Genomic DNA, 6652 nt, shown 5'->3' with positions numbered 1-6652 from the left:
AGCTTCAACTTGAACTTGCCTATGAGCAGTTGATGGTCTTTTCCACAGTCAGCTCCTGGCCTTGTTTTAGCTGGATATTGAGCTTTTCCATTGCCTCTTGCCACAGATGTAGTCAATCTTATTTCTGTGTGCTCCATCTGATGAAGTGCATGTGTATAGCCATCATTTGTGTTGTTGAAAAATGATATTTTCAATGAATAAGTCACTGGTTTTGCAAAATTCTGCCATGCAATCTCCAGTGTTATTTCTATCACCAAGGCAAAATTTTCCAACTACTGGCAATTCTTTGTTTCTAATTTTTGCATTCCAATCACCAGTGATAATCAGCATTGATTGCATGTTTGGTCAATTTTAGTCTGTGGAAGTTGGTAAAAATCTTCCATTTCCTCGTCTTTGCCTTTGATGGATTGTATGTTAATTTGAATAATAGTAGTATTAACTTGCCTTCTTTGTAGGCATATGAATATTATCCTATCACTGACAGCATTGTGCTTCAGCATAGATCATGAAACATTCTTTGTGACAATAAATGTCATGCATTCTTCTTTAACTTATCATTTCCAGCATAGTAGATAATATGGCTGTCTGATTCAAAATGGCCCAAACTGGTCCATTTCAGCTCACTAATGCCTACGATATGAATCTTTATGTGTTCCATTTCATTTTTGACAGCTTCCAATTTTCCTAGATTCATACTTCATACATTCCATGTTCCTATGACTAGTGAATGTTTGTGGCTATTTCTTCTCATTTTGAGTCATGGCATATCAGCAAATGGAGGTCCCGTAAGCTCTATTTTATCCATGTCATTAAGGTTAGTTTTACTCTGATGAGGCAGCTCTTTCCCAGTGGTTTTTTGAGTGCCTTCTGACCTGAGGGGCTCATCTTCTGGCACTGTATTGCAAAGTGTTTCAGGGCTATTCATAAATTTGTCCAGTAATACATCAGACAGTGTTCCACTGATATTCATAAGGTTTTCCCTGGCCAATTGTTTGAGAAGTGGATGGCCTCTTCCTTCTTCTGAGTCTGTTTCAGTCTGGAAGCTCCATTGAAACCCATCACCATGGGAACCTGGCTGGCATTTGAAACACTGGTGGCACAACCTCCAGCCTCAGAGCAACAAGCAAATCACCACAATATGACAAACTGACAGGCAAATTCATCTCTCTTAGGTGTTCCAAAATGGATCTGCCCCCTACCTGGCCTTCCCTCAATGCATCTGGCTTTCTGCTTCTTCCTGCCTGGGATTGAGGGCTCTCTCTCCCCACCCATTACCTATATCTGGCTGTGCACCTGGCTTCCCACTTCCTCTTGCATGGGGGAGAAGGTGATTGAGAAGAATGGGAATTTCAGAACATTTAATTGTGCTTGTGAGGAACCCGTACCAGGAGGCTTTCATTCGAACGTAACAAGGGGATAGCACATGATTTAAAATCAAGAAAGGAGTGCTTTCACCATATTTTCACCATACTTACTCAATCTGTATGCTGAGCAAATAATCCAAGAAGCTGGACTATATGAAGATCATCACATCAGCATTAGAGGAAGACACATTAACAACCTGTGATATGCAGACAACACAACTTTGCTTGCTGAAAATGAATATTATGTGAAGCATTTATTGATGAAGATTAAAGACACCAGTCTGCAGTATGGATTACACCTCAACATAAAGAAAATGAAAATCCTCACTCCTGTACCAGTAAGCAGTGTCACAATAAATGGAGAAAAGATTGAAGCTGTCAAAGATTTTATATTACTTGGTTCCACAATCAACACCAATGGAAGCAGCAGTCAAGAAGTCAGACATATTGCACTGGGCAAATCTGCTGCACAATACCTCTTTAAAGTACTGAAGAGCAAAGATGTCTGTTTGAAGATAAAAGTGTGCCTAACCCAACCATGGTATTTTCAATCACCCCTTATGCCTGTGAAAGCTGGACAATGAACAAGGAAGACTGAAGAAGACTTGATTCTTTTGAGTTGTGGTGTTGGTAAAGAATACTGGAAGTACTTACCATGGATTGCTAGAACTAACAAATCAGTCTTGGAAGAAGTACAGCCAGATTGCTCCTTGATGGTGAGAATGGCTAGACTTCATCTTACCTATTTTGGTCATGTTGTAAGAAGGGACCTTTACCTGGAGAAGGAAATCATTCTTGATAAAGTGGAAGGTCAATGAAAAAGAGGAAGACCCTCATTGAGATGGATTGACACAGTAGCTGCAACGATGGGCTCAGGTATAGCAAGGATTGTGAAGCTGGTACAAGACTGGGCAGTGTTGTGTTCTGTTGTACACAGGGGCACTATGAGTTGGAGCCAACTCAATGGCACCTAACGATAACAACATGGACTTCAAAAGAACAAACAAATCTGTCTTAGAAGGTGTACATCTATAATTCCTTTTAGAAATGAGGATGGTTAACCTTTGTCTCATGTACTTTGGATATGTTATTAAGAGTGACCGATTCCTGGAGAAGGATATTATACTTAATATAGTAGAGGGTCAGAGAAAAATAGAATATTCTCAATGGGATGGACTGACACAGTGGCTGCACCAATGGATCCAGCCCAGCAATGTTTTGAAGATGGCACACGACTGGGCATTATTTCCTTCTTGTGTTCATGTTGTTGTTATATGCCGTCAAGTGGGACCCCACTCATAGCAACCCCTCCTTGGGTTTCTGAGGCAGTATCACTACAGAAGTAGATTGCCCCATCTTCCTTCCGAGGAGAGGCTGGTGGGTTTGAACTGCCAGCCTTCTGGTTAGCAGTCAAGTGCCTTAGGCACTGTGCTACCAGAGCTCCTTCTTGTGTTCATAGGGTCTAGATAAGTTGGAACCAATTTGAAGGCACCTAACAACAACAATAACAACGTTATCATAAATTCTAAGTATAAAATGAAAGCTTGATAGGCATGCCTTTACTTATAGCAAAACATTTAACATATTTTAGCCATTACTATGATTTATATCACAAAGATATGAAAAGAAATAAGACACAGATGAGAAATTTGCCTAGAATTACCAGTGAGTTATTATCAGATCTGTTAAACTCCTTAGTGCCTTTTTTTCTATACAACATTAGTTGACTCACCTTACCTGTTGTTGTGAGGTGTGATCCTTTAGAGCATAACAGTCTAATACATTTGACTATTCCTGCCCCACTGCCAAGACCAACTTGACAGGGAGATAATTGCTTTATTGAAATATCTAAGTCTTCCAACTGTATTAATAACCAGCAATTTTGATTATAATTTGATTTCCCATATATCACTTGTTGTTGTTAGGTACTTTTGAGTCAGCTCTGAGTCATACAGAATGTATGTATAACAAAATGAAACACTGCTTGGTCCTGTGCCATCTTCACAATTGCTGCAATGCTTGAGCACATCATTGCAGTCACTGTGACAATACATTTTGTTGAGGTCTTCTGCTTTTTCTCTGACTTTCTATTTGCCAAGCAAGATATGCTTCTCCAGGGACTGGTCCCTCTGATAATATAACCAAGGTAAGTGTTATGCTCGCTTCTAAAAAACATGCTAGCTGTACTTCCAAAACAAATTTGTTTTTTTCTTCTGGAAATTCATATTCTTTGCCAACACCACCATTCAAATGCACGTATTCATTTTAAGTCTTCCTTACTCACTGTACAGCATTCATATGCATATGAGGTGATTGAAAACACCATGGCTTGGGTCAGAAGCACTTTAGCCTTCAAAGTGACATCTTTGTTCTTTAACACTTTGTAGAGGTCTTTTGCAGCATATTTGCCCAGTGCAATGTGTCATTTGATTTTTTCACTGCTACATCCATAGGCATTGATTTTGGATCCAAGTAAAATGTAATTCTTCACAATTTCAATCTTTTCCTCATTTACCTTGATGTTGCTTATTGGTCCAGTTGTGAGAATTTTGTTTTCTTTATGTTGAGCTGTAATCCACAATGAAAACTATAGTCTTTGTTCTTCATTAGTAAGTGCTTCAAGTCTTCTTCACTTCCAGTAAAGAAGGTTGTCATCTGCATATCACAGCTTGTTAATCAGTCTTCCTCCAATCCTGATGTCATGTTCTTTTTCATATAATCCAGCTTTTCAGATTATTTGCTCAGCATATAGAATGAATAAGTATGGTGAAAGGATAGAACTTTGATACACATACTTCCTGACTTTAAACCACACAGTATCCTCTTGTTCTGTTCAAATGACCCTCTTCGTCTATGTACAGTTTCTCCTAAGCACAATTAAGTGTTCTGGAATTCCCTTTCTTCCCAATTTTATCTATAATTTGTTAGGGTCTATGCAGTCAAATGCTTTTGCCTAGTCAATAAAACACAAGTAAATATCTTTTGGTAGTCTTTGCTTTCAGCAAAGTTCTATCTCACATCAGCATTGATATCCCTCGTGCCATGTCCTCTTCTGAATCTGACTTGAATTTCTAGCAGTTCCCTATCAATATACTTCTGCAACCATTTTTGAATTATTTTCAGCAAAATTTTACTTGTGTGTGATATTAATGATACAGTTTTGATAATTTTTACATTCTGTTGGACCATCTTTCTTTGGAATGAGCAAAAATATGGATAGATCTCTTCCAGTTGGTTGGCTAGGTCTTCCAAATGTCTTGACATAACTGAGTGAACACTTCCAGCATTGCATCCTGTTACTGTTACATCTCAATGCATTCTGTGTCAATTCCTAGAGCCTTGTTTTCGCTAATTCCTTCAGTACAGCTTAACTTCTTCCTTCAAAACCACTGGTTCTTGATCACATGGTACCTCCTGAAATGGTTAAATGTTGTCCAGTTCTTGTTAGTTCAGTGACTCTGTATTTCTTCTGTCTTTTTATGCTTTCTATATTGTTCAATATTTTGCCCATAAAATCCTTCAACATGGCAATTTGAGGCATGAATTTTTTCCTTCAGTTCTTTCAGACTGAGTTTGGGAAATGCTGAACATATTCTTCCCTTTTGATTTTCTAACTTCAAGTCATTGTACATTTCATCATACTTTGTCTTTTCAAGCTACCCATTGAAATATTTTGTTCAGATCATTTAGTTCATCATTTATCCCATTTGATTTAGCAACTTACTTTCCATGTGAGAGCAAATTTCAGAGTCCCTTCTGACATCCATGTTTGTCTTTTCTTTCTCTCCTGTTTTTTTAAAAATGTTTTGCTTTCTTCATATATAATGTCCTTCATGTCATCCCACAAGTCTGGTCTTGGGTCATTGGTGTTCTTTGCATCAAATTGATCTGTTATATAATTTCAGAGGAGATATATTCAGTTATATTTTTGTTTTCATGGACTTGGTTTTATTTTCTTCAGCTTCACTTGAACTTATATATGAGCAATTGATGATTTGTTCCACATTCAGCTCCTAGCCTTGTACTGACTGATGATTCTGAGCTTCTCCCTCCTCTCTTTCTACAGATGTAGTTGATTTGCTTCCTATGTATTCCATCTCACAAGATTTGTGCATTTCATCATTGTTTATGTTGTTGAATAAAGATATTTGCAGTGAATAAGTCATTGGTTTTACAAAATTCTATTGTGCAATCATCTCCAGCATCATTTTTATCATCAAGACCATATTTTCCAACTACTGATCCCTCTTCTTTGTTTTCAATTTCCCAATCTAAGCACCAGGAATCATCAAATCATTTTGATTGCATGTTCAGTTGATTTTAGATTGTAGAAGTTGGTAAAAGTCTTCAATTTCCTTATCTTTGGCTTTACTGGTGTGTAAATTTGAATAACAGTATTAACTGGTCTTCCTTGTAGTCATGTGTGCATTATCACTGACAACATTGTGCTTCAGTATAGTTTTTGACATGTTCTTTGTGATGATGAATCCAACACCAATCAGACCATATGATTATCTGATTCAAAATGGCCAATACCAGTCCATTTCAGCTCATTAACACCCAAGATATTGATCTTTATGTATTCTATTTCATTTTTTGACAACTTCTAACTTTCCTAGATTCATACTTCATACATTCCACGTTCTGACATTTATAAACGTTCACAGCTGTTTGTTCTTATCTTGAGTCATACCTCATCAGCAAATGAAGATCCTGAAAGCTTTACTCCATCCATGTGATTAACTCTGATCAACTCTGCTTTGTGGAGACAGTTCTTTCCTAGTTGTATTTTAAATATCTTCCAGCCTGAGTGGCTTATCTTTCAGCATTGTATCATACATTATTTCACTGCCATTCATATGGTTTTCAGTGGCAAACTTTTTTTTTAAAAGTGGATAGCATGTCCTTCTTCCTAGCCTGTCTTATTCTAGAAGCTTCACTAAAATCTTTCCACCATGGGTGAACCTGCTGGAATATGAAATACTGATAGCAAAGCTTCTAGCATCATAGCAACATGCAAGCCAACCACAGTATGAGAAACTGATAGACCAGTTGTGGTGATCTTACCTACGAACTTATTTTCCCACTCTCATCATGTATTTCTTGATTCACTAAAGTCTGTTTTTTCACCATACATTAAAACCAACAGGCTCATTTGTGCAATTTATTTTTTTATTTTTTAATTTTATTTTGATTTGGGTGAAGATTTACAGAATAAATTCACTTTTCATACAGCAGTTCACATATACTTTGTCTCATGTCATTGACCAAAATTTACAATGCAGCAG

The sequence above is a fragment of the Orycteropus afer genome, unplaced genomic scaffold, assembly GCF_000298275.1.
Source record: "Orycteropus afer afer isolate SDZICR_OR568_19922 unplaced genomic scaffold, OryAfe1.0 scaffold00166, whole genome shotgun sequence".
NCBI classification, from domain to species: domain Eukaryota; kingdom Metazoa; phylum Chordata; class Mammalia; order Tubulidentata; family Orycteropodidae; genus Orycteropus; species Orycteropus afer.
This window is presented reverse-complemented; position numbering follows the sequence as displayed.